Source organism: Canis aureus, chromosome 33 (assembly GCF_053574225.1).
Source record: "Canis aureus isolate CA01 chromosome 33, VMU_Caureus_v.1.0, whole genome shotgun sequence".
NCBI classification, from domain to species: domain Eukaryota; kingdom Metazoa; phylum Chordata; class Mammalia; order Carnivora; family Canidae; genus Canis; species Canis aureus.
The window spans coordinates 6,797,035-6,823,377 of record NC_135643.1 but is presented as its reverse complement, the minus strand read 5'-3'; the positions used below and the strand labels follow the sequence as shown (position 1 = coordinate 6,823,377).

At 43.5% G+C, this 26,343-nt stretch overlaps 1 protein-coding gene across 5 annotated transcripts in view; it reads left to right on the top strand.

Moving 5' to 3' along the window:
• Window positions 1-26,343, top strand: part of TMEM150C (transmembrane protein 150C) — an 88,483-nt gene that overhangs the window by 10,983 nt on the left and 51,157 nt on the right. Inside the window, exons 1-2 of one of the 5 annotated variants that reach the window (XM_077882735.1) lie at window positions 3,774-3,870; window positions 4,771-4,801. The exons of 2 other annotated variants lie outside the window; for them this stretch is intronic. The gene's annotated coding sequence lies outside the window, so the exon portion shown is untranslated. Of the gene's footprint in view, window positions 1-695; window positions 769-3,769; window positions 3,871-4,770; window positions 4,802-26,343 lie in introns of those variants that run through there. 2 more of the 5 variants (XM_077882737.1, XM_077882736.1) reach the window with 2 other exon arrangements.

Below are 26,343 nucleotides of genomic sequence, written 5' to 3'. Positions count from 1 at the left end.
CTTCTCACTCATGAGGCTGCTCAGTTTTCTAGCGTTGAAGTGGGAAAGGGAGAGAGCGAAGGAGGCCCAAGGAGAGAGAAAGAAAGGCCTTGGGACTCTAGCTGGCATAGCTTCTCTGGCCATGGCAGATGTTTCCAAGTGACACTTTCTCTCATGGGCAGTTTTATAGGTTTGCCAAAACCACTCTCACCACTACCATCCTGTTGAGGAATCTCTCACCACCCATTTCCTTGGCATGGGCAAGTTCATTTTGCCTCTGACTGGTTGCCTCAGATTCTTCTTCTGGGCCCCGGTCATCTGGAGGCAAACCTCTGGCTTCTTTCTGCCGAGGTCTCTGCCTTTCCAGGCAAGCCTCCTGGGTAGGATCAAAGTCAAGCCCACACTGTCTGTCTCACTCTCTTTAGACTTTTCTTCTGTGGGAGTAAATGACTTCCCCTATTGTGGTCTCTATCCCATGTTCAGGCCACTTTTGCCAACTCTGGCCCTTTAGATTTCTCATGCATGAGGCAGACACCAGCCCATGGCGTTCCCCAAACTGCAGAGGCCGCATCCCAAGCTCTCCGAGAGCTCTGCCTGAAGGACCTCTCACCAGACTTAAGGTGGGGAAAACAAAAACAAAAACAAAAACAAAAAAACCCTCCAGCCTTCCCCTGGCAGGTGCATGGGAGGAACCTCTTAGAACACCTTCATTTCAGTTCCTCTACAGAAACCCTTCTGGGATCCAAGAAGCCTCACCAGCCTTCACCTGAAGCTTTTCACATCTTCCTGGTAAGTGAGACGTTAAGGGAACACCCATTTGCAAGTCCCGCATCAAGGTCCTGCGCCTTGCTTGGAATGTGAGAGGGGCTCACAACTAGTATCTGGGTCCTCCGTCAAAATGGAAATAAAATAATAGCTCCCATCTGAACAACCTGTTACCAAATATGTTCTCTTTCTCTTTCCCATCACCCTTATAAAGTTTCTTTAATGGGTAGATGTTGGAAAAGATCAAACGCCACTTCAACAAACTTTGCAGAGTTTTGTTGTCTGTCAGAGGTTACTTGAATTATGGGTGGTTGGAGAAGGGTTGGCCATAACTTTGTTCTACAGAGATTTTTATTACAACAAGATATGTCGCAATTCAACCAGCAGCAAGGATCCCAGAATCCTGGGAGTGTTATTTATAAGTCGCGCTTCCCGTCTGTTTTATCCAACTGAACGAGGGAAGTGATTTGAATCAGAAACCACAAATTGGCTGCCTAAAAGAAAGGAAATGAGCAAAATATAGAATTTCTTTCTAATTCTAAATGTTTTGTTGTGGTTTCAGTTAGATAACAAGATCTCTTGTATCAGAAAAACCATCACCCCTACCCGGATAGATGGGCACTTGTTCACTGGAGGTTAGTCCCCAGGTCTGGTGGAGCGGCGCGGTGTCAGAATCAGGGTCCCTCATCGTGGTCCTGGGGAGTGATTATGTCTCTATGCACTGATCTCCATCCTGTCCCACGATGTCTGTGGTTGGCATCGATGGCCAGGCCTCAAACCCTGTTTGTTCTGTACTTAGCCCTTTCCTCAAAGCCTGAAGCGTTTTGGAACATTGCCAACAAATCATTTAAGAATTCAGGATGAATCTTTATGTACCTTTTTCAAGAAGACAACCAGTTCTAGGAAAGCAGTTTGATCTTACACCCATACATGATTTAAAATGTGGAAGGTCATATTGGGGACATGGTGAGCACATTTTCATGGGTGGGATTCCAAGAGCAGTAAAAGAAAGATAAAAGCATAGATAAACTTTTTGTTTTGTTTGTCATCAGTTCTCTAGAAGTCCCATGACATGAACAGATCTGCTTACAGCAACCAGCTCTTCTTCACCGCCAATACTTTAACATGATATTTTAGCCGTCAATATCACTGTCAGGAATAACAATTTATTTCACACTTTGGGTTTATCTGGACGGACATTTTTGGAGATGAAGGTGGCAGTGATTTAGCGCTGCTGACAAATGGCACTGAGCCTGCTATCCTCACAAATTCAAGTTGGTTTCTCAGGCAGAGGTAGGCCTGGCTCTAAGTGAACATGAAAATGTTCAGATAAATGAAACAGAGTTGCAGGGATTCAAAATCTTTCCATGGAGGGATCCCTGGGTGGCGCAGCGGTTTGGCGCCTGCCTTTGGCCCAGGGCATGATCCTGGAGATCCGGGATCGAATCCCACGTCGGGCTCCCGGTGCATGGAGCCTGCTTCTCCCTCTGCCTGTGTCTCTGCCTCTCTCTCTCTCACTGTGTGCCTATCATGAATAAAAAAAATAAATAAATAAAAATCTTTCCACGGAGAAATGGAAAGGTAAGGACATTCTATAAATTGGGGATCCTTTTTCCAAGAAAGGCAGTGACTTAGTCATGGGCAGGTCGGAATCGCCTGTGGCTAAAATAAAGTAAAAATACCCATGTCCAGATGCCACCCCTCTGTCTCCACCCCTCCTCCCCCAGCATCTGACTTGGGGGCCTGAGGTGGAACAAGGCATTTGCCTTTTTTTAAAGCCTTCACTGGTGATTCTGGTGAGCAGACAGTGTCCAGAGGGATCACGGATTGTTTGGCTGGGTCCAGAGGTTTTAAGAGAATGGACTGGAAGAAGGCCTAGCTAGGGGGTTCCTTCGGGTATTGCAGACGGAAATGTGTGGCACAGAGGGGATGGAGTGGGGAGGTCCTCGCATCAGAGCTGGGGTTCATTCATGGATGAGACTCAAGCAGTTCTTAACTTTGAGGGATTCACAGATCACCTTGAGAGTGGGACGGAAAAGTCACTCTCCTCAGAAAAATACACATAGGCTAACCCCAGGGCGTTTAGTACATACTTGCAAGAGATTCTAGATTAGAATGAAGTTTTCGTTGTTTTAACCGGATAGATCACATTCGCTTTCGTGAAGGTGGGGTCCCAGTCTAGTGGCTAAGAGAAGACAGTAAATCAACATAGGCCAACGCAAGCGGTGACCGCAGGAGTCGTGGGGGAAGGGAGATTTCTGGAACCGTGGGGTGGGAGAATTTGAACCCTGTGCTTCGAGAGGCAACCGGTGAAACGAGGCCCTTTCCACCCCCCGGATAAAAGAATGGCAGTTGTCCTGACTGAGGCGGGTCGACCCGACCCAGCAGGTCCTACGGAGGGAGCCGCGCAAGCCTGCGTTCGGCGTGGACGTCACCGGGGAGCGCGCGGTATAGACGGCAGCGTCCCGGCTGCTGCAGGCCACGGACGCGGGCCCCGGCAGGCTGGGGGGGGCGGTGGTGACACCGGTGGGCGCGGGCTCGTGGCCGACTTAGTCGCGGCGCGGGAAGGAGGGGAAGCGGCGCCGGGGGCACGGCCTGGGGCGGCTGCTCCGTGCGGGGCCGGAGGTGGGCGCGTCGGCGCCCGCCGGAGACGGGGAACCGCGGGGAGCGCGCGGCGCGGGCAGGGCCCAGGCCGGGGCAGGGACGTGGGTTCTGGCTGCTCGGGGCCGAAGCCCTGGGCGCGGGGCGGGCGCGGGGCGGGCAGGTGGGCAGGTGGGCAGGTGGGCAGGTGGGCGCCAGGCGGAGGAGCCAGGTTCCGCCGTGGCTTCTGCGGCGCGAGCGGGGAGGAGCGCGGAGCGCGCGGGTCCCCGGGCCCTGCGGGGGAGCCCGCCGAGGTCCACGCGCCGCCGCAGCCCCGGCACCGGCCGCGGCCCCGAGGGGCTGGGCCTCGCGGCGGGGACCCCAGAATAAGTCGGGGGCGGGCCGCGGCGGGCGGGCGGAGGGGCGGGCGGGCGAGCGGGTCCCACCCCTTCCTGAAGGAAGCGCCCTCCTCGCCGCCGCCGCCGCCGCCGCCGCCGCCGGTCCCGGCCCCGCGAGGCGACCGCGGCCCCCGCCGCACCGGAGCAGGTAGGCGCGGCGCCCCCTCCTCCACCGGGGCCGCGGGGCAGCGGGGGCGGCGGGCCGGGCTCGGCGCCCAGCCCCGAGGCGGAGGGAGGCGGCGGGAGGCGGCGGGAGGCGGGGGCGGAGGCCGGGGCGGCGGGCGCTGCAGCGGGGCTCGCGCGGCGGGTGCGGGTCCTCCGGGCCGCGGGGGCGCTGCCCCGCTCTGCCCTGCGCCGGCCCTCGGAGCGCCCGGGGCGCGGGCCCACCCCCCACCCCCCCCCCCGGCCCCCGGACGGCAGCGCGCGGGTGGGTCCCCGCCGCCGCCGTAGTGCTGCCCGCCGAGCCCCTGCGCCGCCCGCCGGCTGCGGCTGCGGCTCCGGCTCCGGCTCCTGCGGCCGCGTCCCGTCCCGTCCCTGACAGGTGTCCCGCCCGCGGCCCCATCCGGATACGCAGGCCTTTTGCGCTCGGGCGGACCGCGGTCCGAAGCGACCCCAAGCCCGGCCCGGGTCGCCCCGCCACTCGCTGCTCGCTTGACCGCGAGCCCGGGCAGGCGGGCTCGGAACCGGGAGCCGCACCGCCCTCCGCTCGGAACCCCCCTCCCCCTCCCCTCCCCTCCCCCTCCCCCTCCCGGGCGCACACCTGGAAAGATGCGGGGCTTCGGGTCTCTGCGCGCAGGCAGCGGGGTGGGGCGGGGGTATCGAGGCTGCTCCGTCACCCTCGCAGTAAGGAAGCGGTTAGCTCCAGGTTATGGAGAAAGACCTTGTTTAGTGCTTTTCTCCTCCTTAAATGAATCGAGTCGAGAATGAGTGTTTTTCCCATTTTAAAATCATATTTCCTTTCTGTCTCCTCGCCCCATTCTCCGCCCACCCCTACCTCCAGAGCGCTTTCTTATAATATCCCAAACACTTCGCTGGTTTTTTTTGTCAGGTTTATTCCGGCCAGATCGTCTTTATCACGGGTGAGCCAGGATTTTGACTGCAAATGTGAGAACGTAGCCGGTTGGGGTGGAAGCCTTTCCTTGAGTGAACCTATTCCGACTTGCAAGGTCTTGTTTGGGAACCAAATATACTAATGACACTTTTTTTTTTTTTAAGTATTGGACCCATTACAATAACAAAGCTAAATGGTAATAGTAGGTTCTGTTTCTTCATTTATAATAGTAGTTTCTGTCTCTTCGTTTAATCTGCTTTAATGAAAGCCCAAGTTTTTGATAATGCAAGACATTATAACACAGTTCATCAAAAAGATAGGCAAATGTGAATATATAAATTCCTGGTAGCAGTTAATAAGTTGACCTACTTAAAGTTTTCAAGAAAAAAATTGGTAGGCTCATCTGTGTGATATTTGCAGATCAAAGAATTTTAGGCTCAGCTCTCATGCATTAAATCCCAAACTTTTTTTCCATGTGTTCTAGAGACACCATGTTTCTAAGATTAGCTGTAGCTGTCATCTCTTAACTAGAAATGTGAGTTTAATCTTCAAGACATACATAGCATAGGAATTTTAATGGTGTTCCTTTATTTATACATTATTTAGTAAATGTTTTGCAAGCTCCCCAAGATGGATGCTCAAAAAACTGGACATTGTAAATAAAAGAATAAGGAAATTCTGCAAACAACAATAACTACGTCGTAGATGTTATGACATTGAACAAACATATTAAAGGATTTGGAAAGTGCATGTTTATTAAATCTGCCATGAGCAGAAGGCAGTCTGTTTAGATTATTGAAATTAAAGTGTCTTTACAGCAATTGCTTAATTCACGTATTTCTCATCAAAATGCCTTTCACAGATTGCTTTGTGGAGGAGATAGTTTGCTCTGTGGAATAATTTTTTTGTATGAGCGTAATAATGCCTCGTGTTTGGCTTTGTTATAGAACTACCACAATCAAGTTTACAATGACCTTGCAGGGGGGGTTTATGCATACTTTACCTGCTTTGTCTTCATCAACAGCGACAGCACTTTGCTTTACACTCTTGTCTATACCCCTGCTTTGTTTCCCCTGTGACCTAAGCACACCTCTGCAGTACAATGACCAGATTAGCAGGGCAGCCTGCAGTCATGAAAGAGGAAAAGCTAGCTGGCCCCTGCAATTTTAGCCATTTGCTTTCAGTATAATCTGGCCACTAGGGATCATTTCAGTAACCAATTAAGCAAGACAGACACTGACAAGATAATGTATTACCTCTCAGTCTTCCCCTTCCCCAGAAGAATCTATAGCACTCAGAATCCATACTACAGTGGTAATTGGGGTCTGAGGGGCTCAAAGAAGGTATGTGTGCTAAAGTTCTCGAAATGTGGTACAAAGACCAAGTGTTACTGAATCTGGGTCTAAATTTATGAAAAGGCTAGGAACACACTCCGGTGTTTAATAAATATTGTCCTTTTCCAGAGGGTGACAACAGAGGGGCGTCCCTACTTACTTTAACTGCAGACTTTTCTTCCTGGATCTGATGGTGCCATGTGTCTTTATGGTTTTTCATAAATTGCTCTAAGCACCTTCAAACTAGCGCATAAGTTAGTAGAATTTTAAACATTGTTATTATTTCCGAGTATCATTTCCCGGCATGTTTGGATTTTGAAAGATAACTTGTGGCATGGAAAGTCCTAATGCAAGGAGATTTTAGGCCAGTGGAATGATATTCTGAGATAATAATGGAATCTTTAGGGCTGCCTAGGTGGTTCAGTCAGTTAAGTGGCTGCCTTCAGCTCAGATCATGATCCCAGGGTCCTGGGATGGAGCCCAACGTTTTGGGCTCCCTGCTCCTCCAGGAGCCCTCTTCTCTCTCTCCCTCTGCAGCTCCCCCTGCTTGTGCTCTCTTGCTCACTGTCAAATAAATAAATAAAATCTTTAAAGAAAATAGAATCTTTGGGCACTAGCCTTAAAATATCAATCTCACAGTAGTCAAGTCAAATCAGCTCTGCTGAGTTGGTTTGGAACTCTTTTACCAAGTAAGAAATTAACAGTTTTCTTTTAGCATCTGTAAATGGTCTTTTTCTAACATAGAAAAAACACTAGCGTAGTGCTGTCCAATAAAACTTTCTGTAGTTCCATAATTTGTTCAAGGTGCTAGCCACAGGCCATTGAGCGCTTGAAATATGTCTAGTACAACTGAGGAACTCAACTTTAATTCTTATTTTTTTTTAATTTTATTTATTCATTTATTTATTTAGAGAGCATGAGTGGGGGCGTGGGGGCAGAGGGAGACAGAGAGAGAATCCCAAGCAGATTCCAAGCTAAGTGAGGAGCCCGACTCAGGGCTCAATCTCACAGTCCTGAGATCATGTGCCTACATCAAGAGTTGGACACTTAAGCGGCTGAGCCACCCAGGTGCCCCTGATGGCAATTATTCTTTAGAAGAGAGTGGAAATAGGCATGATAGAACCAGGAATTAAGATTTCACTCTGTCATCCTATTGTTACAAAAACAACACTAGCATTTACTCTAAAGAAGGTGTGTGTGTTTTTTTTTTTTAAGATTTTATTTATTTATAGAGACAGGGAGAGAGAGAGAGAGAGGGAGAGAGACGGGCAGAGGGAGAAGCAGGCTCCATGCAGAGAGCCTGAAGTGGGATTTGATCCAGGGTCTCCAGGATCATGCCCTGGGCTGCAGGCGGTGCTGAACACGCTGCGCCACCGGGGCTGCCCTAAAGAAGGTGTTTTATGCTGATGTTCTATTCCACTCTAAAAATAAAGTTTCCCTTTTTAATTTATATGTATTTGCTAGCCACAAAAATAAACATCACCCAGAGTTATTCAGATGCTTGACCACATGTGTCTGTGCTTTTGAACTTCCTTGAATTTGCTCTCTTGCACATTATAGAACCATTTGTTCTTTTTTTTTTTTTTTAAGATTTTGTTTATTTATTCATGAGAGACAGCCAGAGAGAGAGAGAGAGAGAGAGGCAGAGACACAGGCAGAGGGAGAAGCAGGCTCCATGCAGGGAGCCCGACATGGAACTTGATCCCCCGTCTCCAGGATCAGGCCCTGGGGTGAAGGCAACACTAAACCGCTGAGCCACGTGGGCTGCCCTCATTTATTCTTTTTATTAAAAAAACATTGTATTTATTTATTTGAGAGAGAGAGAGAGAGAGAGAACACAAGTGAGAAGGAGGGACAGAGGGAGAAGCAGACTCCCTGATGAGCAGGGAGCCTGCCACAGGACTCAACCCCAGCACCCTGAAATCATGACCTGGGCCCAAGGCAGAAGCTTAACTGATTGAGCCACTGAGGCACCCCTAGAATCATTTATTCTTAAAGTCAGTTTCTGTACTTTTAAATTTATCAGGGGAGGGGATATTTGGAGAAAGGTAGGAGGTAGAGGGAGGGTGATGTACAACCATTTCCCCTTAAAATCTCCATTCCTCTCTAACAGTCACAGAAACCCTGTGAAAAATCCAACAAGTGAGTATCCCTGCCTCAAGGAGTGGCTGAAGCCACTTGGGGATCCTTGCATAAATTTAGGAAATGTTGCATATAATTTTTTTTGAGATTTACAATGCACAAGTACATGATAAAGCCTCTAAGATGAGATACATTTAATTGTTAAACTTTTTTATTAGGTTTCCAAAAAATTTTCATACAACCCTTACAGTATTTTTCAAACCATACATCCTGAGTCATGAAATTGATATAAAAGGTTAGAGTCAGTGTTTTTTGTTTTATTTTTTTAATGAAATAGAATATACAGCAGAATAGGAATTATCACTATGGATCCCTCTTAGTGGGGCCTGTGAGTGATTGATGAAATTTTTTGTTCTCCCATGTATGGCAAATCCAAGGCCACAGGGAGGGTGGTGATTAAAAGCACTACATTAACAGGACCCTTGGGTTCAAATCCTGACTCTGCACTGGGCCGAGTGCTTATACAGTAAGGACTGTATAAGCTGGGTCATTATTTATAGTATTATTATGTGTATATCTTAGATCATGATATAAAATACTGCCTTTGAAACTAGGCTTGGGCCCACTTTGGGGAAACACTGATCTAAGACACATGTAATCACTAACAATAACCAGCAAATCATTGAGTACTTCCCAAGGGCTCCATGCTGAATGCTTTACATGTGTTATTTTGATTCTCACAACAGCCCTGTAAGTACTGACACATTCCCACAGGACCTCCATCCTGGGAAGTCACAGAGGCAGGATCTGAGCCCCAGGTAGTCTGGTGACAGCACCCGTGAGTTCAACCACTTCACCTTCCGTATATTGCAGTGTAACCGTGATACACAGAAGGACGTCAGAGACCTTGAGGTTCAAACATTGTCTCACATTGCACAAGTACAGAAATGAGCAGACCACAGCTGTTTTCTCTGTAAGATGAGTTCTGGTGGGTGAGAGAGGAGTCATTGCATTATATTAAGGCCAGGAGAGACCTCACTGCTGCCAGCCTGTGGCCTTGGTCAGGAAGCCTGGTGACCAAAGAAACCCAATGACCCTGAGAATGACTACAAATTATGCAGACTTCTTTCCCTCCTAACTAACCACTTACTTCCGCATACTGCTTTGTAGCAAATTGTCACAAATAGTCTAAATAGATAATGTCTGTCCCATAAGTCTCCCACTTTTTACTACATTCTAAATTGTTTTTCAGAAACTTCTTGCCTGTAAGTGCTTCATGGTATGTATATATTTTTATATATAATTGACATATTAGTTTCAGATGTTCAACATCATGATTAGGTATTTATATTTATTGCAAGATGACTAAGTCTAGTTAACATCCCTCACCACATATAGTTACAAATTTTTTTCATGTGATGAGAACTTTTGATATCTACTCTCTTAGCAACCTTCAAATATACAATCAATGCTATTAACTATAGTCACCATGCTATCCATTATATCCCCAAGATTTACTTATTTTATAACTGGAAGTTTGTACCTCTTGATTTGATTTTTAATACAATAATGGAAAACAATATTGTTTTAAGAATTTTATGTACAAGGAGAGGTCTTAAAATGAGGCTGGAAATCTTTTTCTTTTCCTCCCCTAGTGCAATCGAGAAAGTTAAACTAAATTCATTTTGGAGGTAGATTTCAGTTTTCCCTAAAGGTTAAACTAAATATAAGTGATCATAGGGACGCCTGGCTGGCTCAGCAGTTGAGCATCTGTCTTTGGCTCAGGGTATGATCCTGGGGTTCCAGAATCGAATCCCACATCGGGATCCCTGTGAGGAGCCTGCTTCTCCCTCTGCCTATGTCTCTGCCTCTCTCTGTGTCTCTCATGAATAAATAAATAAAATCTTTAAAAAAATATAAGTGATCGCATGTCCATAAGACTTCCTCAGGTAGAATAGAAGAGGCAACAGCTTGTTGTCATGATTACTTTTCTTTTTCTTCTTTAAAAACTACAGAATGTCTGGGGATCCCTGGATGGCTCAGCAGTTTAGCGCCTGCCTTCAGCCCAGGGCGTGATCCTGGAGACCCAGGATTGAGTCCCTCATTGGGCTCCCTGCATGGAGCCTGCTTCTCACTGTGCCTGTGTCTCTACCTCTCTCTCTGTGTGTCTCTCATGAAAAAATAAATAATATCTTTAAAAAAAAAAAACCAAAAAACTACAGAATGTCCTTGAGACATTCAGATTTTCTTCAAGGCTGCAGAGTCATCCACTCTGAAGACAGTGATACAAACTCTACCTGTGGAATACAAAGGAGTACAGTGAAGTGTCTTTGAAAAAGCATTGAAAGTCATGTAATACTTTTAGGCAAGTGTAGACAAAGCTTAAGAAGTAATTGTGATTAACTATGGCAGTAGAGGAAATTAGCCTGTAGTTTAAATGGTGTTATTTAACTGCAGTAATTATAATGAATTATAATGGTTTTCAACTAAATGTAAACATAAATGTCTCCGAAAATAGCATAAGCTTACTGTTCATCAAACATATCATTTATTAACAAAGCAGACTACTTCCTGGTTTTCTTTTGACACTTATAATGACTTAGCTTCCAAAGAAATATTTTAAGTAGTAATAATTGGAAGTTTTAAAGCATAAATTAAAACTGTACATAGCCAAGGGGCACATGGCTGGCTCAGTTAGTAGAGCATGCAACGCTTCATCTGGGGGGGTATAAGTTCAAGCCCATGTTAGGGCAAGAGATTATTTTTATTTTTATTTATTTATTTATTTATTTATTTATTTATTTATTTATTTATTTTTAAGAGATTATTTTTAAAAAAACAAAAATAAGCACTTGGGTGTCTCGGTTGGTTAAGCATCCAGCTCTTGGTGTCAGCTCAGGTCTTGATCTCAGGACTATGAATCCAAGCCCTGTGTTGGGCTCTAAACTGGGACTATAGCCTACAGAAAAAGTAAAAAACAAAGAAAAAAACCAAGGAAAAAAAACTGTACATTGCCAAAATGGGCATAATATTATTTAAATGGGGCTTGTTACTAAGACAGTCTTTCAAATTATTTTTCATTCTGTGATTCATGAGTGAAAGGTGTTAAGAAATATTGATACCATTGTAAAGCATTTTATTTTATTTTTTTAAAAGATTTTATTTATTTATTCATGAGAGACACAGAGAGAGAGAGAGGCAGAGACACAGGCAGAGAGAGAACAAGCTCCATGCAGGGATCCTGATGTGGGACTCGCATGAATAAATAAATAAAATCTTAAAAAAAAAAACTTAAATTATATTTACATAGAAACACTGGTAACTAAAATATACCTACATGCAGTGGCAGGAATATTAACTTATGGGTGACGATTTTTCTTTCTTGTGGCATTATGTTCCCTCATGCCCTAGACTTATGTCATTTTGAAAAATTTTCCAGTCTTGTCAGTAACAGCACAGCGTTCACAAGAACAATATATATCGCCCTGTAATATTAGTAGCTAATAGAATTGTTCCTGAATAAGCTGATTATTTTTTCTATGACATTTTGATTGGTGTTTTTCCATTTTAATTTGAGCTTATATGTGGCATAAAAATCAATTTATATGTAGAGGAATGGGTTGCCATTTGTATACCAAAATTTGTATTTCCTATGTATGCATGTAAAAACAATGACAAATTTTTTCCATTAACTGATTTGGGGAAAGGATACCACTGTGATCAAACAGTGGCACACAGTGATCAATGGCCATTGAACCAGTGAGTGTTCACTTATAGGGCCATAAATTTGGCAGTTCCGAAATGGTGTTCTTTATTAGCTATTGGACAATATTTGTGAAATTCCTAGCATGGTCCCTCGCCCAGAGTATCTTTTTTTCTTCACTGTTACTTCCTCTTTATTCATAACATAGGTTTTAACTCATTTCATCACATGAGAAATTAAAGAGGATTGTTTTCAATGATAACGGCTCCCCTACTGAGCATTTCTAAGAGATAGAAAAAGCCTTAGGAAGTCAGATAATTTATTTCTTAGACTCTTGGCATGACCACAGTCATCACAGAAAGATGATGTGTAGACCCCATTCTTTTAGCCTATGAATATTTTACACTTGTTCTTGACATATTTTCTATTGAGGCTGACTTAACAGGACTCTGATGTTGAACCTATGCTCACTTCAGTTTCAAGAATCTCCTGCTTTTCTTGCTTGTGGCATGTTTACTTTGTCTTTCCAATTCAACCATTGTTTCTTCGCATATAGAAATTAAATAATTTTTTTGTACCCCACTGAGTTGTCTCAGGAGGGAGGTTGGCAAACTATTTTGTAAATAAAGTTTTATTGGAATACAGCCATGCCCATTGGTTGCATATTACCTGTGACTGCTTCTGTGCTACCACCATAGAGTCAAAAATTTGAAACAGCTCATCTGGTGTATAAAGCTGGAAATCTCTACTATCTGGTTCTATATAGGAAAAGTTTATCAACCCCTGTTCCTATGATACTCTTCTTATGGGATCCTTGAAGAAACTGTGAAAAAAAAAAAAGGCCTATTATAAATTGTGTATAGTTAATTGCTTCATCTAGGAGCAGATTTCACATCTGAATGACTAAGTAAGTGACTAAAATCTTCTCTCTTCCTATTGTACTATCCATTGGCTATGAAAGAAGGTGTCATCAGCACAGGCTTGGGTATTATTCAGACCTGGATCACTAGTTGTGTAACCTTGAATAAGTTACTTAATCCTGTTTAAACTATTATAGATACTGTGGTACCTACTGTTGGTAGACAGTTCTTTGTGCATCCCATGACAGGTCTTTACAAAGAGAGGTACTGACTGCACTTTTGTCCTAAGGATGTTTGTGTAGTGAACAGTCTTGGATGAGAGAGGTAGTGTTGCCCTCTGAAGCAAAAGGCGGGCATGCTTACATCTATTATGAGTTTCCCCAGGTCAGGGTTCCTCTCCAGGAATGCTGTTCACTATGTTTGCAGGTGTCACATGGCCCTCTTTTTGACACTCAGCAGGAATTAGAGCTGGAAAACTGTTGCAAGAAAATGCAGATACTCCAGCTACTGCTATTGCTGAGAGTAATAAAGTCTTTTGTCCCTGACCCAGGAGTCCTGAGTCTTCTCCCAGCATCCATGAAACTGTGGCAGGATTACTCGTGCAAATAGCATAAAATCCCAGACCTTTCCACTTCTTAGACAACCTATTCTGTGGGGTTATTATGAGACTTGAGAAAGATAATGAATATAAGACATTTAACACAGTGCCTGGCAGATAGTAAGTGCCCAATACATGTTAGCCATGAATTATTATCTAGCTGGTTATTAACTCTGAGGTGTGAGGTTGATCCCCAGGTTTGCGTGTCCAACTTATATCTTGAGATACTAGTTTTTCAAATTGCTAGTCACCAAGGCTGTGAAAACGTGAAGTAGATTGATTTTTATAATGAAACAGAAAATACAATATAATAGAATAATAAAGAAAATATCCAAGTGCCAAATTTGTAGTAAGGCTAAATATTGACTTGTAAAACATTAAGTTTCAATTATATTCGTATATATCTGTATATTGGGTTGTAATGTAAAATATTTTTGTTTGCTGTCAGTCACTATCAAAAAAGTTGGAAAGCCACTGCTGCCCTAATACATATCTGGGGCTGTTCGGAAGAACTTTTGCTCATTCCTGTTGTAGTTCTCATTCTAGAAAAGGGGTATAAAGGGCCACACTCAGTCATCTAGGTGTGGCAGCTGAGAAGGAATGAGCAGAAGTACAGTTTGTTTACCCTCTGCAAACGATTTTGCCCATGGTTAGCAGAAAATGAATATAGCCACAAGTTATTTTCAGAAAAAAGGGATTTGTTATTGTTAGCATTAGCCAATAGAACTTTCTATGGTAATGGAAATGTTCTGTTTCCACACTATGCAATTCATCAGCCACTCTCTATTGAGCACTTGAGTGTGCAACTGAGGAATTGAACTTTTAGTTAAAATTTTTTAAAATTTGGATTAATTTAAATAGCCATGCGGGGCTCTTGGACAATGCAGTTTTATTTAGATTGAACACAAAGCTGTGGTTTCCTCCAGTACAATTAACTGTGTGATTTGGCTTCTGTTATCCTCCCAAAGTGTGGTGCCCTTCCACTGGGTTGTTCAAACAACCAGTGACCCTTGGCCATGGCTTGCCTGGGCAGACTTTGGGGTGAAGACATGCCTGAAGTGTGGCTACCTTGGACAGCGCCATGTGCCAGGAGAAAATGTCAAGTTGCTGGGGGTAGAGATTCTCAACCCTGGCAAGTAAACAATAGGATCATCCAAAGAGCTGTAAAAATCCAGGCTGCACTTTAGACCAAATCAGACATTTTTAAAAAGTTCCCTGGGTGCTCTTTCATGTTCTCATCTGGGCAGCATGACAGGTTGTCAGGGTAGCCTGTGCACTTCAGTGCTCCATCATAGTATCACAAGCTTGCCTGTGGTCAGACAGGCAGGGGAATGGACACACAGCAGACAGTGGATCCCTCTTATCTTAAACATAAAGACTCCAACTTATCTTTGGTGCTGGGAACTGAGCTGTTTCCCACCTGATTGCCCTCGCAACAGAAGTCCCATTGCTCAGTGGACCAAAGTATGAATTTGGGTATGACAAAATTGAGCTTCAAGGAAGAAAAATAGGCTCTTATTGATCTGATTCACCTGTGCAGTGATTTCCATTTATATATCCAGCAAACATTTATAGACACTCTCCTGCGTGTTTGATAAGCTGTGCTTGCTCAGTCTAGTCGGGGAGACCGACATGTAAATAGTTATCATACAGTTGGGTAAGTGTAATATGGAGAGAAGAATCACTGGGTGCCGTGAGAGCACCCGCAAGGGGGTAGCTTTCCTGGATAGAAAGAGAGAGACATCAGGGGGCTTCTAAGAGATAGTGACAAGCAAGCCAAGTCTCCTAGGATCAGAAGTGGTCACATGAAAAAGGAGTAAATAAACAAATGAACAGATACAGCCAGGGAGGAGGCCCTGGCCTACATTTTCTGTCCCACTAAGACTGAACCCTGTAAGATAGCTCCCTTCTGAGGAAGACCGTCCTTGCAGTTTTAGCAAACTTCATGGGATATCCTTATCCTAACTGGGCTTTATCATTTATTCATTCACTCATTCATTTATTCCTTCATTCAACAAGTGTGACTTCTTGAAGTGTTATTATATGCAGACATCATCTAGGTGCTAGTGTTAGAGCAGTGAACAAAACAGACAGCGTTCCTGCCCTTGGGGAGCTTTACATTCTATTGGAGAAGACCAGCCAGAAGTAGACAGTAAGGAATAGTATAGTGTGGGATCAATGTGTTAAGGAGAAAAAGAAATCATGGTAAAGAATTTGGAAATACCTGAGAATTAGAAGTGTCATAGCATGCTATCTCTCTGCAAACTTAATAGCATTTCTTACCACTTTTCTGAAACTAGACCTGAGCCCTTCAGTCATTCTCTTTCCTTTGTTCAAGTCTGGACAACCACCTGTGTCCATAACCCTATGACCTCCTACCTCTTGCACAATCTAACTGTGTTATTAAGACTCCTCATACCCACCTCCCTTACCCCCATATGTCACATCTTGTGTTTTCACTCCTTAACACTTTCACTTCTGGTCCTCTGTTGATTCCCCCCCATTCTTGTCCTCTGCACCCCAGGGATTCCATGGTTAATAAAGCCCTTGGCCTTTTGGCTGACTGCTCTCTCGCTCTTCTATATTGGTCACTACATATAAAGGCATGTCATCACCATCTTAAGGCCAAACAGGGTAAACCACCTTCCACAGTTTCTCAGCACTGCTCTCTGTCCAGCTCCCAGTCACTTCATTTCCTGAGTAACTGAGGACCTGGCCCCGCATCTTCCCTGCCTCCCTTCCTCCCTGAGTCTTGTCATAACCTTTGGCGATGGCACCATCCTGGATCATCTGACCATAAATCTGTTCTCCAAACCCACTGGACCTTTTTAGTATTCCAACTAAATCCATAGCTGTTTTCTCCCAACATTCCACCCAAATTCTTATCCAGTTGGTACATTTTCACCTCAGAAATCTTAACCTCAGTGTCCCGTTCTCTGAGCGTCACTATGTATCCGTCCAGCTGTACCATACCCTACTCCCTCCACGTCTTTAATTTCATTGAGGTGTCTAGTCTCTTGACTTCCTTCAACTGCCCCAACTCTTCCTTATAAATGCAAATATAGTCATGTCCACCTTCACATCCTTTCCTCAGAGGATGTGGTATCCATTTTTCTGAATACTTTTCATCTTTTTTCTGATCTGTACCTTCTAAAGTATTTACAGTGAGCACACCTCCCAGTTGTAAAAACCAAAGGAGAGAGGCCTCCAGTGGCTCTTCATCAACTACAGAGGAGTCATTCTCATGATTGGCACCTGCTCCCCCCAACCCAGCTCATCTTCCACCACTCTCTGCTCTGAGCACCACAAACCTCTGCTTCCTGCATACACTAGTTGGATGCCTTGGAACCCCTATGCATGCTACAGACTGCAGCGGCAAGGGAGGCTTCCACATCCCCAAACACTCAGCCCAGGGTCATTTCCTCTTCCCCCCCCCCGCCCCCCCCACCTCCCAGTGCCAAGTCAGTTGCTCCCTCTGGAGCTCCCTCATTCCCCATACAAGTCTCTGGTGCTGCACTTCTTTCCAGATTCACTATGAGCTGCTTGGGGGCAGGGACTCTATTTATCTGTGTATTCTCAGCAGTTAGCTCAGAGCCTGGCAAACACCCTTAGCAGCTTGGCGAGCCTCTGGTCATTTGGAGGGGCTGGATCACAGGATGCTCAGAAATGAGGTTGCGAAAGTAGATGGAAGACTTGCCCCCAGGCCCTTCTTCCACTACTTGCTGCTACCCCTTACATGAACAAGGTCTTTACCTTGTATTCAAAAATACTTTACATTTTACTAAAAATAAATTTGATTTTAAAATCATTGAAAGATACGACATTTTTATCTTAATAATTCTGGTGAACTCTGGCCCATATCGTTGGTCACATGGACCATGCCCGGTCTCCTGTTGTGTTGGGCTCATAATGCATGTTCGGCAAATCCCTGTTAATCTTCTTGATAAACCTACTAGCTCCCTATGATCAAACCTCTCTTCCTTAAATTCAGCTACTTTGGCAGCAGGCTGGAACAGGAGTTATTTAAGGCATGGGAGGCCTTTATTATTACCCCCCCCCATGTCACTGGATAGTGATTAGCAGCCTATACTACATGTATGATTGGTCCTGATCAACATCCTTTGGAAAAATAAAGGACTAACAAGATGTACTACTGGCATGGCTTTGAGCACCCTGGTAGGGTAAAGACAGCTAATGAATGCTTGCTGCCCTTCATCTTGCCACTACACTGGACTGGCAGCTAACATCATATTGTGAGTAATAGTTGTTCACACTGAGGAACCGTAATGGGCCACAAAAACTTGGTAAAACACATTTCACAGGCTAGTACAGTTAAGTAGTTTTGGATAGTTCCCTCCCATATAAATGGAGGATTCTAGGCCTTCCATAGGGGGCATGAAAGGGGCAGAAGGGAAAATAAGAAATAGTTGGGTAACTTAATTGGTTGGGGCCATCTTGAGCTTCTCAACCCACAAGGATTTATACTGGTTTTTCTTAAGGAAAGTGGCCTGATGTGAGTGATTCACCCAACGCACCTGAAATAATTTAGCAAAAATTATTAATGATAGGAAACTTAGTATCTGAAAGGATACATTTTTCAACAGTTGAACCAACGTGTGGTTCATTGGCCTATTACATAGGAATCACAATGGCTTCCTTTAACGTTTCCTTCTTTTTTTTTTAATTTTTATTTATTTATGATAGTCACAGAGAGAGAGAGAGAGAGAGAGAGAGAGGCAGAGACACAGGCAGAGGGAGAAGCAGGCTCCATGCAGGGAGCCTGATGTGGGACTCGATCCCAGGTCTCCAGGATCGCGCCCTGGGCCAAAGGCAGGCGCCAAACCGCTGCGCCACCCAGGGATCCTTTAATGTTTCCTTCTTACCTAGACCAGGCTCTGTTGAAGCTTGGCCAGACTAGATAGCCCTGGTTATACTATTGTCTGATTTTCTTTTATTTTTGCCCAGTAGGCCACAAAAAGGAAATTACAACATTACTCAGAATAAACAGACTTGGAGATGTTAATAGCAGCCTTTAAGTCCGGGCCTACCCACCCTCTATACTGGCTATGTGCTTTGATATGTTACTTAACTTATGGAAGCTGAGAGTTGCTGTTGTTCATCAATACAATGTGGACTTATTTGTCTGGCTCACTGACTAGCCTGTAAGCCTCATCCATCCTTAGAAACTCAGTACTTGGGGGACAAGGCCTAGCAGGTAAGAGTTCTACGAATATTTGTCAAGCAAATCAGATTCATCTTACTTACTTATCATTGGTTGTTTTGAAGAGCAGGTGGGATGTGCAGCAGTAGAGTGTAGTATTGGGAGCAAAGGCTCTGGAGTTGGCCCCCTGGGTCCCAGTCCTGGCTCCAGCATTCCCAGCAATGTGACATTGGGCAGGTTACTATCCTGTGTGCATCTGTGAAAGCAGGTGATGGTACCTACCTGAGTATTAGCTGTGCCTGGCACTCCAACTCTATACATACCAGCTCTTGGTATGACATGTGAAGAGCTTTTCAAATAGCTGCTCAGGTAAAGGTGATATCTATTCAATGAGGTCTTGCCAAGTTTGGGCGCTCTGAAATGTGTCTTTCCCTTTCTTATCTAGTGGTAATTCCATTCTGTTTCACATTTTCTTTTTCTTTTTTTTTTTAAGACTTTATTTATTATTTGACAGAGAGGGAGAGAGCACACAAACAGGAGGAGGGGCAGACAGCAGGAGAGGGAGAAACAGACTCCCTGACGAGCAGGGAGCCTGATGTGGGGCTCTATCCCAGGACCCTGGGATCGGGACCTGAGCCAAAGGCAGATGCCTAACTGACCGAGCCACCCAGGCGCCCCCTGTTTCACATTCTCTAAAGCCGGGTAGGATGTCTTTCATGCGGGCCCTTTAATGACACTTATGATCACCTTGGTAGAAAATATTAGGTTCAAAGAAGGCCTAACCTTGGGCTGCTCTGGCCTAGAACTGCTTCCTGCTCTTTTTCCACTGTTTGCTCTACAGAAATAACTCTAGTCAATTCCTAGGCATTACAGATTTTTAAGATCATGTTAAATAATAATGATTTCATATGTGAAAACACTGCAGTGGTTCCCACACTGATTTCCCTGCTTCCTGCCTCTTGACCACTTAAGTCTTGTGCGCAGTGCTATCTGCTCATCTTCCCAGGATTTTGCTTTCATAAAGTCTCTCCCACCCAGGACCCTCCTGAGAAAGTATTTTATTTTTAGGACCAAACCCAAGTACTAGTGTTGACATTCAAGGCCATATATAATCTGAGCCCATTCTATCTATTGTTTTATCTATTCATTTTATCTATTCTTTTTCTTCCAATTCCTCTCTACTGTAGACTTTTTCTGCCCACTCACCTGAATACAATCGTGGCTTCTTTTTTTTTAAAAAAAGATTTTATTTATTTATTCAGAGAGAGAGGCAGAGACATAGACAGAGGGAGAAGCAGGCTCCATGCAGGGAGCCCGATGTGGGACTCGATCCTGGGTCTCCAGGATCAGGCCTTGGGCTGAAGGCAGTGCTAAACCACTGAGCCACCAGGCTGCTCTCAATCATGGCTCCTTACTCTCATTTTCTTGGTTCTCACACCAAAATGCCCTGCTAGGCATGTTCTATGCATTCACATTTGCCCACTGCTTTAAAGCCCACCTGCTTTGTAAATCCTACCTCTTGCTGAACATTGGTCACCGTCTCCCTATGTGTTTGCATTTCCTTATATTTAATTCAGAGCTTTGTTAGGTGCTATTTAAAAATTCTCATTGAAAAAAAATTCTCATTGAAGATTCAGATTGTTAACTTGATGACATATAAGCGTACTAGTTACACATTGAGGAAATTGTACTCGTTTTATATGTCTAAGTAAAAAAGAAAAAAAATTAACATTGTCCTCTTGGCAGCAATTACCTCTTGGTAATTCCACCCCACTGCCCATAAATAAAGCCCTGGAGCCTAGACCATATGTGGTAAAACAAAAATAATATTGTAGAGCAAGCAGGGCTACTATTGCTGTTATGGGACTCATAAGTCACTACTTGACTTTTATAATACGTGAGACTATGGCTGCCTTAGTATATCAACATTTCTTCACTGTTAAGCTATGGATACAGTATAGAATTAAGAGCCAGAACCCTGAAATCTTTTAAGTACATAGTGGGAATTCAATAAATGTTGTGAACGTATTAGTCTGTGGTTTATTTTTGGCTCCTCACTGATGGAGTCTGATTTATACATATCAATTCACTTCTCTGTTCTAATTTAGTACATCTTCTACAATACCAAGATTTTATTAAACTTAAGATATAATGAAATTGTATCGTGGGACGCCTGGGTGGCTCAGCATTTGAGCGTCTGCCTTTGGCCCAGGGCATGATCCTAGAGTCCTGGGATCGAGTCCCATGTCGGGCTCCCTGCATGGAGCCTGCTTCTCCCTCTGCCTGTGTCTCTGCCTCTCTCTCTCTCTCTGTGTGTGTGTTTCTCATGAATAAATAAATAAAATCTTTAAAAAAAATAAAAGTGTATTGCTAGGGTACAAACATATTACATGTATCATGAGAATCAACATCTTCTTTTCCTTTCTCCCTCCCTCTTCTTTTTCTTCTCTTTCTTGTGGATGGCATCTGAAATGCAGAGAGCTTTGGGCTAGGAGCTGTGTGGATGTGTGGAGGAGTAGAACAGTGCCTTCTCTCTCTAAGAAATCACAGCCTAGCATGGGAGACACATGTATGAACAACTGTGTTCTAACCGGAATGTGAGATTGAATTAAATAAAAGAAGTTGGCTATGGGGTACCTGGATGGCTGTCGGTCAAACGTCCCGACTCTTGATTTCAGCTCAGGTTATGATCTCAGGGTCATGGGATAGGGCCCTGCCTAGGCTCTGAGCTCAGTGGGGAGTCGGCTTGAGGATTCTCCCCAGTCCTCTGCCCTCCCCTCACCAAAAAAAATAAATAAACCTTAAAAAAAAAAAAAGCAAATGATTACATAAGCAAACCAGGGAAAATAAAGAGAAAGGGAAGCTTGAAAAGTATATAATTTACAATTAATCGTACTAAGTTTCTACTATGTGCCAAGCTCTGTGCTAGGTAATAATTATGTGACTAGGGCAGCCCTGGTAGCCCAGCGGTTTAGCACCGCCTTCAGCCCAGGGCCTGATCCTGGAGACCTGGGATCGAGTCCCACATTGGGCTCCCTGCATGGAGCCTGCTTCTCCCTCTGCCTGTGTCTCTGCCTCTCTCTCTCTCTCTCTCTCTCTCTCTCTCCCCCCCTTTCTGTGTGCCTCTCATGAATAAATAAAACCTTTAAAAATAATAATAAATAAATAAATATTTGACTATTTCCTCACAGCAAATATTGGAGGTTGATATATTAGTCAACTTTTCAAAAATAAACTGGAACACACTGCAAAAGAGACAGAGCTGGGATTGATTCTAGATCACTCTTTTATTATACCAACCTGTTTTTATGCCAGTATAAAAATAAAGTCTAATCAGTAAATTAAATGGTTTCAAGGGGTACTTTTAAATAGCCACAAAACTTTGCAAAGGCTCACATTCCCCTAGAGGAAATTAGCCAGGTAAAGGAATAAAATGCAAAGAAATAACAGGCAGGAAAAAATCCCCACAACTTTATAAAGAAAATATCCTTCAGTTTTGAAGCCTCTGAAGTAATGGATGCTGATCTCTTCTTTATTAATTTAACAGCTGAAAGAACAGGCAGAGACATTGAATGACTTATTTTGTGAATCTCCAAACAAAACTAACTTCCTTCTGGATTATTAAGTGGATTTTTAAAAAAGGGACTTAAACACAAATTCTTATACGTAGTTGTGCTTCAACTACAATGTGTTTCATTCCAGGCGAACTTCAGAAACACTGTCAAATTCCAAACTAATCCTCTTGAGTTTTTTTTAATTGGATTCTGGATATCTCTAAATTAATGTGGCAAGAGTGGCTTTCTTCACTGTACTCTAATTAACCCTCCAGGAACATTTATTTAAGTTTTTTGTGTGTCTCTGAGTTTTGTGGGGTTTTTTTCATGTATATCTCTTATTATAGTCTTAGATATCTTATGGCTTTTTAATGCTATTATAAATCTATTATTTCTATTTTTTCTGTATAATTAAAAGTTCTGTTTGACTTTTCGTCTTTTATCCAACCCTTTATATGAACACTCATTAATTCTAATAATATTTTAATTAATTCTCTGGTCCTAGTATTGCAGAAAATAATTCTATTTCCATATTTCTTGTAACTAGACCTCTTATTTCTCTTTCCTGTCTTACTGAATTGGTAAAACTGTCAAAACAGTGTTAATAATCATTGTAAGATTATTCATTCATGCTAGTTTTGCTTAATAGGAATGCTTTCTTTTCACACCAGAGAAAGATATTGGCTGATGGTTTGTGAGAGATACTCACTGTATTCCTCATTTTCCTAGATATTTTGTAAGGGATGAGCACTGAATCTTATCAGATGTCTTTCCAGTATCTTCCTAGGGTTTTTCTTATTTGATTTATTAATATATTGCATTATATCAATAATAATAATTATATATCTCCTGGGATAAACTCTCCTAGGTCATGGTTTATTTTCTTTTAGTATACTGTTGACTTTATGTGATATTTTCCACTTGGGACTTTTTACTCTTGTTATCCATACCAATTTTTCATACACATAAGTATGCATATTAAATACATATGCATTTGGGGGTCACATTGTACATACACTTTTTGTATTCTGAATTTTCTATTTCTGTACTATATTTCCTAGGATATTAGAAATTCTTCAAAAATATTTTTAATGGGCAGCCCCGGTGGCGCAGCGGTTTAGCGCCGCCTGCAGCCTGGGGTGTGATCCTGGAGACCCAGGATCAAGTCCCACATCGGGCTCCCTGCATGGAGCCTGCTTCTCCCTCCACCTGTGTCTCTGCCTCTCTCTTCACTCTCTCTGAATGAATAAATAAATCTTTAAAAAAATATTTTAATGGCTTACAATATATTATAGATATATTTATTATAGCTTATTTAACCCTTCATTTAGTTTTCATTTTTTATTTTATTTTTATTTTATTTATTTATGATAGGCACACAGTGAGAGAGAGAGAGAGGCAGAGACACAGGCAGAGGGAGAAGCAGGCTCCATGCAGGGAGCCCGATGTGGGACTCGATCCCGGGTCTCCAGGATCGCGCCCTGGGCCAAAGGCAGGCGCCAAACCGCTGCGCCACCCAGGGATCCCCTTCATTTAGTTTTCATTGCTTTAAGTTTTTCCTAATTTTTGCTGTAACAAATAATGCAGAGATGAACATCTCTACATATAAACTTTCATTTATATCAACGATTGTTTCCATAGCTATTAGTCTCCAAGCACCACCACAATTGTAGCGGCTTAAAAACAGCAGAAATTTATTCTCTCACTGTTCCAGAGGCCAAGAACCCAAAACCAAGGTGTCAGCCAGGCCATGCTCCCTTTGAAGGCTCTAGGGAGAGAAACTTTCCTTGCCTCTTCTGACTTCTGGTGGCTCCTGGAGCTCCTTGGACTGTGGCAACATCACTCCAGAGTCTGCCTCTGTCTTCACATGGGCTTCTTTCCTGTGTGTGTCTGTGTCCTCTCCTTATGTAAGGACACCAGTCATTGGATTTAGTGCCCACCCTAAATCCATGATGATTTCTTCTCACGGTACTTCATTATATCTACAAAGGTCCTATTTCCAGATAAGGTCAGGGGTTAGGACTTGGACATGTCTTTTTTGAGGGGGACACAGTTCAACTCAGTATACTTTCTGTGAGTAGAAATACAAAGGATAGGAGCCTTCTTAAGCCTCTTAATACTTAAGACCATATTGTTTTCCAAAATGTGTAAGAGGGCCTGGCTCATTTATCAACAGTGGTATAGAGAGTACCCATTTATCTACACCTTCACCTGTATTAAGTATTACCATTATATACCATATATATATACACATACACATACATACATATATTTGCCTCTTGGATGGGGTAAAAATGGAAATTCATTATTTTTAAATTTCATTCCATTAATTGTTGGGGAAGTTGACAACATTTTTATGTATTTAATATGGACATTTGTAATTCTTCTATAAAATCTTTGTTCAAGCCTTTTGCCCATTTTCCTTTTGATACATTAGTTGTTTTCTTATTGATACTGACATTACATACAAAGAATATTAGCCCTTTGTCATATTACATGTAAATATTTTCCCAGTTTGTCATTTACCTTTTAATTTTCCAAAAGTTTAGCCTTATGTGGTCAAGGATATCAATATTTCTCTTGTGATTTCTTAATTGTTTCTAAACTTCAGAAAATGGGGACGCCTGGGTGGCTCAGCAGTTGAGCATCTGCCTTCGGCTCAGGGCGTGATCCCAGAGTCCTGGAATCGAGTCCCACATCGGGCTCCCTGCATGGAGTCTGCTTCTCCCTCTGCCTGTGTCTCTGCCTCTCTCTGTGCGTCTCTCGTGAATAAATAAATAAAATCTTTAAATAAATAAATAAATAAATAACAACTTCAGAAAATGCTTCTGTATCCAGACATTACCTAAATATTCACCTCAGTTTCTCAGTCATGTTATAGCTTCAAGTTTTATATTTTACTCTTTATTTCACCTGGAATGTATCTATGAAGTTTTCACCTATTTTACTTTTTAAGATTTTATATTTTCATGAGAATACACAGAGAGGAGATGGAGAGAGAGAGGCAGAGGCACAGGCGGAGGGAGAAGCAGGCTCCATGCAGGGAGCCTGACGTGGGACTCGATCCGGGGTCTCCAGGGTCACGCCCTAGGATGAAGGCAGGTGCCAAACCGCTGAGCCAACCGGGCTGCCCTATTTTACTTCTTTTTAAAAAAGATTTTATTTATTTATTCATGAGACACAGAAAGAGAGGCAGAGACATAGGCAGAGAGAGAAGCAGACTCCCTAGAGGGAGCCCAATGTGGGACTCCATCCCAGAACCCTGGGATCATGATTCTAAGCCAAAGGCAGATGCTTAATCATTGAGCCACCAAGGTGCCCTCTCCCATTTTAAAATGGATTTTTCCCAGCACATTTATTCATAATTTCCTTATTCCTCATTACTTTCTTTATTTTTTTTATTTTTTTTTTATTTTTAAAGATTTTATTTATTCATGAGAGACACAGAGAAAGGGAGAGGCAGAGACACAGGCAGAGGGAGAAGCAGGCTCCACGCAGGGAGCCCGACGCAGGACTTGATCCCGGGTCTCCAGGATCATGCCCTGGGCTGAAGGCGGCGCTAAACCACTGAGCCACCCGGGCTGCCCTCATTACTTCCTTTAAAGCAGTGGTTCTCCACCAGAAGTAATTTTTGCCTCTCAGGGACATTTGACAATGCCGGAGACCTTTTTGTTTGTCATCACAGGGCTAGGAGTGCTATGGGCATCCAATGGCTAGAGGCAGGGATGGTGCTGAACATCTTACCATGCATCTGTCAGCTCCTCCCCCAAGAAAAAATTATCCAGCTCAAAATGTCAATAGCATTGCTGTTGAGAAACCTGTATTTTACAGTTTATCTTAGACTAGCAGGCCTTAACCATCTTAGATAGTGGATGTTGTTAAATACAGAAACCATTGCTGCTATTGGCTCCAGAACCTACCACAGAGTTGCCAGTGTACGAGCTCAGTCCCACTTTATTGTCTACATTCCGAGTCTTTTTTTTTCTCTTTTCTTTCTCTTTCTTTCCTTCCTTCCTTTCCAACTCGTAGGCCCTTTTTGATGTTTCATTACACCTTTTTACATATGCAGCTCATCTCCTGACTGGAAATTCCATGCCCCCCTCATTCTGGTTTTCATGTGTACTTCGGTGTAAATGGGATCCTCCATTTTTCCTGCTGCCTGGGCATTCCCACTGGAAGGAGGTAGGTGCCCTGCAGAGGAGAGCTGCCAGCTTAGTGTGCTAGGCTGGTCCCTGCCACTCGGTCCCCTCTCTCCAGCTGTCCCCTGACTGTGATCTA